The sequence below is a fragment of the Hyla sarda genome, chromosome 10, assembly GCF_029499605.1.
Source record: "Hyla sarda isolate aHylSar1 chromosome 10, aHylSar1.hap1, whole genome shotgun sequence".
NCBI classification, from domain to species: domain Eukaryota; kingdom Metazoa; phylum Chordata; class Amphibia; order Anura; family Hylidae; genus Hyla; species Hyla sarda.
The window spans coordinates 81306371-81319043 of NC_079198.1; positions in this window are offsets into that span (position 1 = coordinate 81306371).

Genomic DNA, 12673 nt, shown 5'->3' on the forward strand with positions numbered 1-12673 from the left:
AAAGGGGGAGGAGTTTGTCTTTATGTAAAGTCCAGTCTGAAGGCCTCACTGCGGGAAGATATACGGGACGGAAACGATAATGTGGAGTCATTATGGGTAGAAATATATGGATAAAAATAAAAATAATTCTGTTAGGGGTTTGCTATAAGCCACAAACATAATGAAAGAGTCAGAAGATCAATTACTGAGGCAAATAAACAAGGCAGCAGATCAGAATGATGTGATAATAATGGGGGGACTTTAACTATCCTGATATAAACTGGGAGACTATAGAAATAAAGTCAGCACTCTAAGGTTAAGTTTCTACTTGTTTTTTTGTCCTGCGTTTTTTAGTTTGAAAAAAACGCAAGAAAAACGCCTGCAAAAACACCAGTGCAATTTCCTGCATCTCGCGTTTTTTCATATGTGTGGAAATTGCATTTTTGGCCCCTTTGGCGTTTTTTTTTTTTTTTTTTGGTGCCCAAAATTTGTTGAGTACCAAAAAAAAAAAGGATGCAGTAGTGATGAAAAAAAATGTATTTAACAAAATTTATATTTTTTATAACGAAATTTTAATCACCGTATTTTTTGCCGTATAAGACGCACTTTTTCTTCCCCAAAACTGGGGGGGAAAAGTTGGTGCGTCTTATACGGCGAATACACACCTATCTCGGTGGTCCCTGCGGCCATCAACGGCCGGGACCCGCGGCCAATACAGGACATCACCGATCGCAGTGATGCCCTATATTAACCCTTCAGACGTGGTCATCAAAGCGACACTAACCTGGATGCTCAGTCAAGCTGTTCAGGACCGCGGCATCCCGAACAGCTTACAGGACACCGGGAGGGACCTTACCTGCCTCCTCGGTGTCTGCTCCGGGCCGGGATCCCCTGCATGGCCGGCGCTCTCCTTCGACGTCGTCACGCGCGCTGTCCGTCATCCAATAGGAGCGGCGTGTGTGGCGACATGATGACAGCGACGGAGAGCGTGGATCCCGGGGAAGAAGACGTCTGGAGCGTCGGGGACACCACCGGGGTGCGGCGACAGCGATGGAGCGACATCCAGGGCAGCGGTGACTGGTCCGGAGTCACGGAGAGGGGACACGTGAGTACTACCTCCTATACCAGTGGTCTTCAACCAGCGGACCTCCAGATGTTGCAAAACTACAATTCCAAGCATGCTGGGAGTTGTAGTTTTGCAACATCTGGAGGTCCGCAGATGGAGATCACTGTTGGGTTCAGGAACTTTTTTTCTAGATTTTGCAACCTTTAAAATTGGGTGCGTCTTATATGCCGGTGCGTCCTATAGGGCGAAAAATACGGTAATTTTTAATAAAGTGTGTGTGTTTCACTTTTTTTTCCCTCTCTTTTTTGACATTTTTTAGGTAGTACTACTACTCCCAGCATGGAACACACTGTTCCATGATGGGAATAGTAGTACTTGTACTAATAGACATATCGTCCATAATATAGCAGAGAGGAGCAGCTCTATTCAGCACTCACATCTCTTCTCTGTACTCCGGCCAGTAATGTGAATAGAACATCACTCATTCATATTTTTCGCCCAGAGTGGGGATTGGCCGGATAGTTGCACCCAATCACAGCTCTCAGTTGGAAATATGAATGAGCAATCTTCTATTCACATCACTGGCCGGAGTATAGTGCAGAGATGCGAGCGCTGTATAGAGCCGCTACACATCTCTTCAATAGAAAGGACGATCACAGCGGATGTCACTCCTGACACCCGCTGTGATCCTCCTGTATAATGTATAGATGCGGCGGCCGCTCTTCTATGGTCCCCTGCACTCACGTATATATACACATATTCATATTTCCCACAGAGAGTTGTGAATGGCTAGAGCAATCTGGCCAATCACAGCTCTCTGGGGAAATATGAATAAGTGTATATATACGTGAGTGCAGGGGACCATAGAAGAGCGGCCGCCCCATCTATACATTATGCAGGAGGATCGCAATGAGTGTCAGAAGTACAGGTACTACTACTCCCATCATTGAACAGTATATTACCTAAAAAAAAATAGAGAATAAAAAGTGAAAAAAAACACACACACACTACATTTTTATTATTGTCAGCTATATTTTTATTGCCCTGCCCGCCCACATAAATTGATCCCAGTTTAAAAATTAATAAAAATTTTGTTATAACAAAACATAAATTTCATTAAATACAATTTTTTCCTACTATATCTTTTTTATTATTATTTCTTAATAGTATCCTTAGAAATTTTCTTAAAATAGGTATCTCCATCACTTTTTTGGATCGCTAAAGTCCAAAAGAGAATAAAAACTGCCTGAAAAACCCCAAAGTTAAAACCCACATGCCATTTTTCTTGGCGTTTTTTTTTACTCCCATAGACTTCTAGGGGAGAAAAACACCACAGTTTCAGGGGGAAAAAATGCCAGTGGCTCAACATGCTGCAATTTTGCAAAACTGCTAAGGAGCTGAAAAACGCCAAAAAAGAGTGAAAAAACGCCATAAGGATTAAAAAAAACGCCAAACTGAAAAACGCCAAGTGGAAAAAGAATTTTAGACGATTTCTCATTGATTTACAGCTAACATCTGGGCGCAGCATTTTTTGGCCGAAAAAACGCCATGCGGCAGAATTGGCGTTTTTCTTGGCGTTTAAAAAAAAAAAGTAGAAAAAGCCTTATCATTCAGAATTCGGGATGTATTCCGCAATTATTGCAATCTAACAGAATATATATGACAACGAGTAAACAGCCAACAGACCTCAGTGTCTTACCCAAAAAATAGTGTGTGATGAACATGTGGTTCAATTGTTTTAATATGACCATACAATAATTACATAAAATACCAATGCAAAAATGTATAGTATAAAAATGAAATATAAAATATTCCGCAGGGCCCTTGCGGTTATAATAGTATCCGGATGAATTGAGGACCTGTAATACTCTCAAAATAAAAATACAGCAGATTATAGCAACAATAAAATCTAATTGGTAATTCACACTAGCTATATAGAATTCAATGATACGATATCTTAATGCAGACAATGGATTAAAAGTCGTAGACCACCTGCAGTGGGGAAAAAATTATAGTTCCACCAAATAACATAGGGAATAAAAAGACCAATTTGTTTCCAATGTCCTCTAATGTCTCATAGATGACAATGGAATCCACCTATATAAAAGGATTGTTCACACAATACTGGGGATGAGATTAATCCAATTTGCCCGCAATGGAAAAGAAACATATGTAGTTCCACCTAATAATGGCAGTAAATAGCCACCTGTAAAGGAATAATGTAAAAGTTGATATCCCCCTGTAAAAATGGATGTACAGCTCCACCTTATGCTAAGATCAATAAATCGTGGATTTCCTGCGGGAGAAAAGATTTGTTTTACCACTCACCACTCCACGTGGGGGCTTCTGTCCACTCTCTGGTGCTCAAGCCAGCGGTGAGAGAACTTGCTGTGGCTGCGTGCTAATGGCGTCTCTTATGTTCCTTGCGGCTGCACGCTGGCGAACTTCCGGCAGGTGCAGTCAGCTGACTGCAGATCAGCTCATCGTAGGGGTGCTCGCTCCCTTAGATGTTTTAAAGTTTAAAGTTGAAGCACAAATATATGTTGAATATAGGTGGATACAGATGGATTTAAGGTAGCAGGGGTAAATAAGGTGGCAGTGGTTGACCTCTTCTGGTCTAGCAGGTTTTCCACAAATGTCAGCAAAAGAAGCACTCAAACTGCATTCCCGAAAAACGCTCAATGTGAATAAAAATTGACGTTTGTTCATCCGGATGCTGTGAAGTCCCAAATAATCACCAAACGCGTTTCGGGATATTATACAAGATATCTGAACCCCTTCTTCAATGGGGGTTAAACCATATTCCATCAAAGGTTTTTTCACGTGTGAGTCATCATTTGTAGTTTACATGATTAAATGTCTCTGAGGTCTCAGATATGTTGGTGAGACTACCCAGCATATCCGGGACCGCATTTCTCAACATAAATCTACAATTAGGAGGAAAAATACATTACTACCAATTCCCTACCATTTCATCACGGCTGGACACACTATTGCACAACTACAGTTTCAGGTCCTCGAACAGATCCCAAAACCATGCAGAGGTGGCAACAGAGTGAGTACCCTCAGGAAAAGAGAAGGATGTAGATATGGAAAGAAATACCCGGTTCCAATCGTCAGTTGATGCCTACTTGCCTGATGAAGGGGATCCTAAGTCCCGAAACGCGTTGCACCCTGGCTTAATAAATATTATATTAATAATATTAATAAATATTTATATTCATCTTACATCATCATTTGATTGAATCTGTGGATCACGCCGTTGGAACCGGGTATTTCTTTCCATATCTACATGCTCCTCTGAATCGGCCTGCTTACTGCTGGATCCGATACCGGGAGGCTGCACCACTAACCTTATGTGTAGTTGTGTAGTTGTGTCAGTTACACAACCGTACCAGGTGAGAGGACCACTGAAACGTTAGTGAATCCTGCACCCACTTACATCCATCCTTGTTTAAAACATACTGTCCGATGAGGAGCTTTGCTTATTGTTTTCTTTAGATATATGAAGCTCAGGAAAAGAGAGGCCTACTGGATACATACTTTACAAACTTTGGAACCTCTGGGCCTCAAGAGGGAATACGAGATCCCACATATGACATAGTCTTGTTTTATGTAACAAACCCCTTTTCTTATCACACTTAACAATTTTATTATTTCTTCTAGGCCACTTGAGATGCTGTGAAGGCCATCACCGCTTTCTGACCACCATATTCTTTTGTATGTCACTTCTCCACCATTACTTTTCTACCATCTCCATTTTTTTTCCCCGCTCTATTTATGGCACTCTATTTTTTTTGCCCGCTCCCTTTCCACAAACCCCTCTATCACTATCCTGTTGCTTTATATTTCTACTTGCATATGCTCCCCCTTCTTGGATCATTTCGTCCAATTTACTTTTATCCCACTTTTTCTGCTTTCTATTGCATATTTTCTTGTTTCTTTTATTTTACTTTACTATTTTCATTTTACCTAATTTGCACCCAGATTCTTTCACATTACTTTCTCAGTTGACTAGCAATTTTTTTACTCTATTCTATACCCCCTTTTTGCTCTCCATTTATTATTAATTCCCCCCCTTTTTTCATATATACACATTTGTACTTACTTTTATACTCATATTCACTCTTACGCTATAATTATTTATTTCATATTCTCATTCATATTTCTTCTCCTGATCCCCAATTCTCACCTGTATATTGATCGTATACTCATATAATGATGCATACTTAAATAATTAATTTCATAATTTACCTCCATCCATTATCTCTGTATTTACCAGTCTTCTGACTTTTCTATTATCTCTTTCTATATGTCTCTTCCCACTCTTTATCCTATCTCTTCTCTCTGTTTACTCTGTACCTAACACACTCTGTTTTACCATTGTCTTCTCTGCGCCTCACTGGGCACCTCCTTCTAAGGCTGAGTTCACACTACGGTTTGTAACTACGGTTCCCGTATACGGTTGGGAGGAGGGGTGGGCGGGGCTTAATAGCCCGCACTCAGCCGTATTCGGGAACCGTAGTTAATGTATGTCTATGAGCCGACCGTAGTGAACCGCAGCCTCCGGTCAGCTGCTTTTTCGGCCGTATGCGGTCGTATGCGGTTTCCCGACCGCAGGCCAAAACGTGCCCACCCCTCCTCCCAGCCGTATACGGGAGCCGTAGTTCAAATCGTAGTGTGAACCCAGCCTAAGTCACGTGACATCCCGTGGAGCGCAGATTTGCATTCCACAGGATATTCGCATTGCGCATGCGCACCATGCGCATCCTTCCTCCAGCCCTCTCCGAATGTAGAGCGTGGACATACCGGAAGTGGGTCCCCGTCACGTCCGGCCGGGACACTTTATTAATACGGACCTCTGCATCCCCTGCCTCACACCATGAGATCATTTGATCGCAACACCAGCTTTCTATTTCTCCTGGCTATAGGCCATATTGCACCTGCCTCCGCAGCAATCTATGGGTGAGTACTGCTATATATTATTGACTATGTCCTCATGTTCCTGTTGTCTCCCTTACATCCAGTTATACAGATGCCTCCATGTTGTCCCACTATATCCCTTTTGTGGCTGGTTCTCCTTAGATAGTCATGTGCCTGTTTCTTCATCTTGTTGTTTCATTTTTGTGCCGAGCACCATGCGTTGCAATATATGGGACCACTGGCAAGATATATATGGACAGTATTCCTTTACCAGTTCCCCCTATGAATTTATCTCACTGTTGAACTTACCCTATTCCTACACTGTGGTCCCATGCAATGATTCTGTTATGTATTCTCACCTTGTACAGATGTATAGCCGATATTAGTATTACTCGATACAGTCATCTGACATATTTAATCTATTACAGATTATACATGTACTATATTGCTACTTCACATTTGGTGCTATGTGACCGCTGATAGAGTTATATAATTTTTACAGGATCCTACTATTATGCTTACTTTTATTATAATATAAACTAATCATTATACCCTTCAATGCCTTTTTACATATTGTCTCCTGATCCTGATCTTACCCTGGCATATATATATTTTTTACTTTGTTTCATTAGCTTTTTGGTCCTGTTCTTATGACCTTATATTGATTAATTACAGATATCTGATACAGATCCAGTGTTTGGATCAAAACGTCATATATATTCTGTTAGATTGCAATAATTGCGGAATAAATCACAAATTCTTAAATGGGCACTGTCACCAACTTTATTTTTTGATATGTTGTAGTACTTATGTACTACAACATATCTCTAATATACTTTTATTTTTTTTTTTTCATTAAAAAGGTTTAATTTACATTTAAAAACCGGCTACTGAAAAAGGACTGATTTTGGAGTGGCAATCAGTCCTTTTTCAGTTAGGCTGCACTCGCTCCCTGCCTGTCAGACAGGTGGGAGCAAGCGCATTGGCTCCCCAGCCACTGGCTGGGAGGCCACTCCTCCCACACATCGCCGCCGCCAACTCGTTGCCGCCGCTGTCCCTGCACGCCCGCTGCCGGACTCTGCAGTAACAGCAAGTGTAATGAGGGAACGGGGTATGCGGGGCGGGGGGGAGGAGGAAACGGGCTAGTGCCGTAGAGGGGTGGGGGGGGGGGTTAACGGGCTAGAAAAAAAAATAGGATGGTGGGAGCTACCCTTTAATGATAAGAGTGCCAAATTTATTTCTATATTTGATGAAGGATTGGGACCCTATTTGAGCACCATTAATTTACACAGAGAGTGCCATATCTTTACTTGCATAAACTGGGAGACTGAGACCTGTGAATCTCATGAAGTAAACAGGTTTCTGACTATAGCTAAAGACAATTATCTGTCCCAAATGGTGCAAATAGGGTCCGCCCTACTAGACTTAATATTAACCAACAGACCTGACAGAGTAACTAATGTGCAGATAGAACGACACCTAGGAAATAGTGATCATAATATAATACATTATAACTTGTTCTTCAATAAGGGAACCTCACGATGACCACAAAAACAATGAACTTTAGGAAGGCAGAGTTTGATCAACTCAGAGAAGCCCTTAACAATATAAATAGGCATAATGTCCTCAAAAACAAGAATACTGACAATAAATGGGAGACATTTAAGAATATTTTAAATTCTCACTGTAAGAGGTATATATACCTTATGGGAATAAAAGGGTCAGGAATAAAAGAAAACCAATATGGACTCAATTATTAGGGGGACAGACAGGGCGATCTGTCACAAAGACCGGGATCGCCGAACAGTGTGTTGTCTGCCTGGCGCACGAGTTCGGCATATCGCAGATCGGGTTGACAGGTTGCTGGGCGGGGCTGGGGAGGACCCAGCAGTCATGGTACATATTGGCACCAATGACAAAGTAAGAGGTAGGTGGAGTGTCCTTAAAAATGATTTCAGGGACTTAGGCCGCAAGCTTAAGGCAAGGACCTCCAAGGTAGTCTTTTCTGAAATACTACCAGTACCACGAGCCGCACCAGAGAGGCAGCAGGAGATCAGGGAGGTAAACAAGTGGCTCAGAAGCTGGTGTAGGAAGGAAGGGTTTGGGTTCATGGAGAACTGGGCTGACTTCGCTGTCGGTTACCGGCTCTACCGTAGGGACGGGCTGCACCTCAATGGGGAGGGTGCAGCTTTGCTTGGGGAGAAGATGGCTAGAAGGGTGGAGGAGTGTTTAAACTAGGGACTTGGGGGGAGGGAACCTACAGCAAAGAGGGGGAAGATAGTGTAGATAGAGAGGTGGGAATTATAAATGTACCTGGGGGTGGAGCGGAGGGAGGGGTTAGAATAGTTAATAGGAATAGGCTTCATAGGAAAATAAAACTTACACCCTTGAATCCCATTAACCCCAATAACATAAAGGATGGAAATGTAAAGTGTATGTTCACAAATGCCAGAAGCCTAGCAAATAAAATTGGGGAGCTTGAGGCCTTGATACTGGAGGAACATATTGATATAGTTGGGGTCACTGAGACATGGCTGGACTCCTCGCATGACTGGGCTGTCAATCTGCAGGGGTTTATATTGTTTCGCAAAGATAGAATGAACAGAAAAGGTGGTGGAGTCTGTCTGTATGTTAGAAGTGGTATGAAAGTCAGTGTGAACGATGCCATAGTGTGTGATGATTCTGAGGAGGTGGAATCACTGTGGGTAGAATTACAAAAGGAGGGAAATACTGAAAAAATTATACTTGGTGTAATCTACAGACCCCCTAATATCACTGAAGAGATAGAAGGTTGGCTGCATAAACAAATATAGAGGGCTGCCCGGGCAGGTACAGTGATAATAATTGGAGATTTTAACTATCCTGATATAGATTGGGGTCCGGGGTTGGCTAAAACTTCATAGGGGCGACAATTCCTAAATTTATTCCAGGATAATTTTATGGGCCAGTTTGTGGAGGACCCAACAAGAAGTGATGCCTTGTTGGATCTGATCATTTCCAACAACGCAGAGCTGGTTGGTAATGTAACTGTCCAGGGAAAACCTTGGTAATAGCGACCACAATATAGTTACTTTTGACTTAAAATGTAGAAAACAAAGACAGGCGGTGGAAGGCAAAAAAATATAACTTTAAAAAGGCAGACTTCCCTGGGCTGAGAGCTGCACTACAGGACATAGACTGGGGGGAGGTGTTCTCAAATACTGATACAGAAGGTAAATGGGACATCTTTAAATCAACTCTAAATAAATATACATCTAAATATATACCAAAGGGGAACAAATATAAACGATTAAAACTAAATCCTACATGGCTGACAAATGATGTTAAAAGAGCAATAAACAACAAAAAAATAGCCTTCAAAAAATTCAAATCTGATGGGTCAGCTATAACATTTAAACAGTACAAAGAGCTTAATAAAATCTGTAAAAATTTAATAAAAACAGCAAAAATTCTAAACGAGAGACAGGTGGCCAAAGAAAGCAAAACTAATCCTAAATATTTTTTTACATATATAAATGCAAAAAAACCAAGGACAGAGCATGTAGGACCCCTTAATAATGATAATGGGGAGGTTGTCACAGGCGATAAAGAGAAGGCGGAGCTACTGAATGGGTTCTTTAGTTCTGTATATACTAGGGAAGAAGGAGGAGCTGACATTGGACAGGTCAGTGCTGGTAACACATCATGTAATGTACTGAACTGGCTTAATGTAGAGATGGTACAAGGTACGTTAAGTAATATAAATGTAAGCAAATCTCCAGGGCCAGATGGATTGCACCCAAGACCCTCCGCAATACCGAGGTAGGACCAGCGAGGGGTAGCAGCCTCCTGACTGGCCCCAGGCATCACTATAAGAGCTGAAATTGGCGTCTCCCTCCCTGCCTGGAGGAGACAACACCGGCCACCAGTATAACTTATCTCGGCAGCCCCGAGACGTCCCGCTCCCCTCACTGTAAGAGGAGCGGGGACCATCACTGGTACTGCAAGAGCATATAGTGCACCAGATATAACAACATCGGCTGCTATACTCATCTGGCCATACATGCTGGATGACAATTACCTGATATCTGGGCTACATATAATACCTCAGCTACCCCAGGTGCACCTATAGCCTGCCAGCAATCTACCCCACACCTTGAGACCTTGCATCTTGCAGTCTACGCAGTGTCTCTACGTTCCTCAAGATTTTTGCAGTAAAACAAAACCCTAAGCACAAGCAAGAGACTCTGCCTTTTTTCCTCTGTTTTGTCTAGTTTCATAAGCGGACCTAACATCAGGGATAAAGATACATTGCTGTCCCAAGTACATGCTATTTGAATTTCTCTCCACATTCAGTGTGAGCTGCAATATCTGAGTCTTCCACTAGAGGGCGGCAGTGCCCTGCTACTATTTTTCTACATCTTATATCAATACTGACTACCTGTCTGTGCTAATCTGTATACCCCCAGAGGGCAGAACTGTTCTACGGCAAATTCCATTCTCTTTATATTAATACTGGCTGCGAGCCTGATCCAATTTCTTTATACAAGTCATTTCCTTTATGCCTCAAAGTCGATACCTCTTCATTTTTTCACCATTTGGAACTCCGAATTATGCCCAATAGACGCTCTAGAAGACAATAGCCTCTTAAACTGCCGCTGACCTGACAACTGAGGAAGATTTTACTACTCCAATTAACTCATTTGGGGCTGCAGAGGATTTACCTGCTCATTCCTCACCCATGAACTCACGCCCCTATTCTGACTGTTTAAAAATCTCCTCAGCTGCATTCTCATCTGCTTCATCAGACACGATGCCATCACAAAGTGCCGACAAGTCCGCACCTGCCAACAATACCAAAGCTTCCTCCAATATGGAATAAACGCTCAGATCCCTATTCCAAGAGTTCAGGGAATCTCTACAAAAGGATTTCATGTCCTCTCTAAGTGCCTTAATGAAAGAAGTGACTCAAATAGGTGAAAGCACGGCACACCTGGAGGATGAAATGGAGAAATTTACGGAGGCCCACAATGCACTCGTGGACCGCCAGAACGAAACTACTGATGACCTTTGCTTTATCCATATGAAATAGGCTGACTTGGAAGACAGGTCAAGAAGAAACAATATTCGTTTTAGAGGTATTCCCGAAACGGTCAATAATTCTGATCTCAAAGAATTCCTCACGGACTACTTTAGTTTACTTCTACCTGAAGCTGACCAACGAGATCTACTAATGGACATAGTCCATAGACTACCAAAGTAGTCCCAGCTCCCTAAGGAAGTGCCCAGAGATGTACTTGCGAGACTCCATTTTTACCACATCAAAGAGGACATCCTCAAAACAGCAAGGAAGCCTCCTAAACTTCCGGAAAGTTTTTCTGACATTTCTCTATATGCAGACTTGTTGACCGCAACCTTGCGTAGAAGAAAGGCCTTCTCTACTTCCACAAGCATCCTAAGAGAGGAAGGAATTCCCTACAGGTGGGGATTCCCCGTCAAGTGACTTGTGACCAAAAATGGCACTACTCATGCCTTTCTCACACCTAGGGAGGCACTCCGGACAATGAATAAATGGTTTCCCGATCGGGTCAAGGACACTAGGCTGGACTCTCCCAAGGATAAAAGTCCCCCTACCTTACATCAGAAGTGGACTACCATAGAAGCTAAGCCGTGAAGATCTTCTAACCGCACTCCGAACGGTTCTCAACGAAGATCGAGATCACCCACCTGAAGTTCTTCGTTTCTTGATGACTGACTGCTCTAACCTGCTTCACCTGGCACGGAAGTAGCGTACTTCCGAAAGTGTTCCTGCTATGACAGCTCTCCTATCCCCTTTCTATCTACCTCTTTTTTCTTCCTTCCCCCCTCAATTTCATACCCTCCTAACCTCCTTCCATCTCTCCCTCCCCCCCCCCCCCTCCCTCTATTTCCCCTTTTCTACCATTTGGTTAACTATTTTCCTTGTTCCTATATCTTACAATGACAGTAATGTTATAGCATGTATGCATGGTTGCTATTCTTTTATTTATTTTCAGATTTCTTCTAACTCAAGTTTTCAATACAACAGAGGACTGAGGATCCTGATTTTACAAGCTGCCCCAAACTCTAGCTCCTTACTTGGGCGAGAAATTTAATGTATTGCCATGGGCTCTTTAGAGCCTGTGGTTTTGTTGATATTGGGTTACTGTATTTTTCAGAGTGAGATACACATCTACACTTATTTTTCTCCACCCTCTACCACTATGATTATACTTGTTTTATCCAACCCCTCAATGGCCATAGAGAACCCTTGGGTTTGGGCCTGTTCTCCTAGAACTCGATTGTTGAATGTTTACTTGTTTTTCTCATTAAGTTATGCACTAAAGATATCCACTTCTTGGGTGAGCAAGAATCACTGGACAGTATTTGATGGTTCTTGTGATTGCAGATGTGGGAGCGGTGTTTGAGAGGATGGGTCTCCCTGCAGCAGCTAGTTATTTTCTTAAAATATGGTTCTCTACTCTTAATGTAAAGGGTCTAAACAGCCCTTTTAAACGTAGTTTATTTTGGAAAGAATGCGGTAAACTTAATTGCGATGTTATATGCGCACAGGAGACCCATCTGCTGGAAACCGATATGCAGAGGATTAAGCATAAAAAATGTCCTTATATTTAATTGACTCCTAATACAAAAACGAAAAGAGGTGTGCTTATAGCTATCAAGGATACAGTGACCTTTAAACTAGTT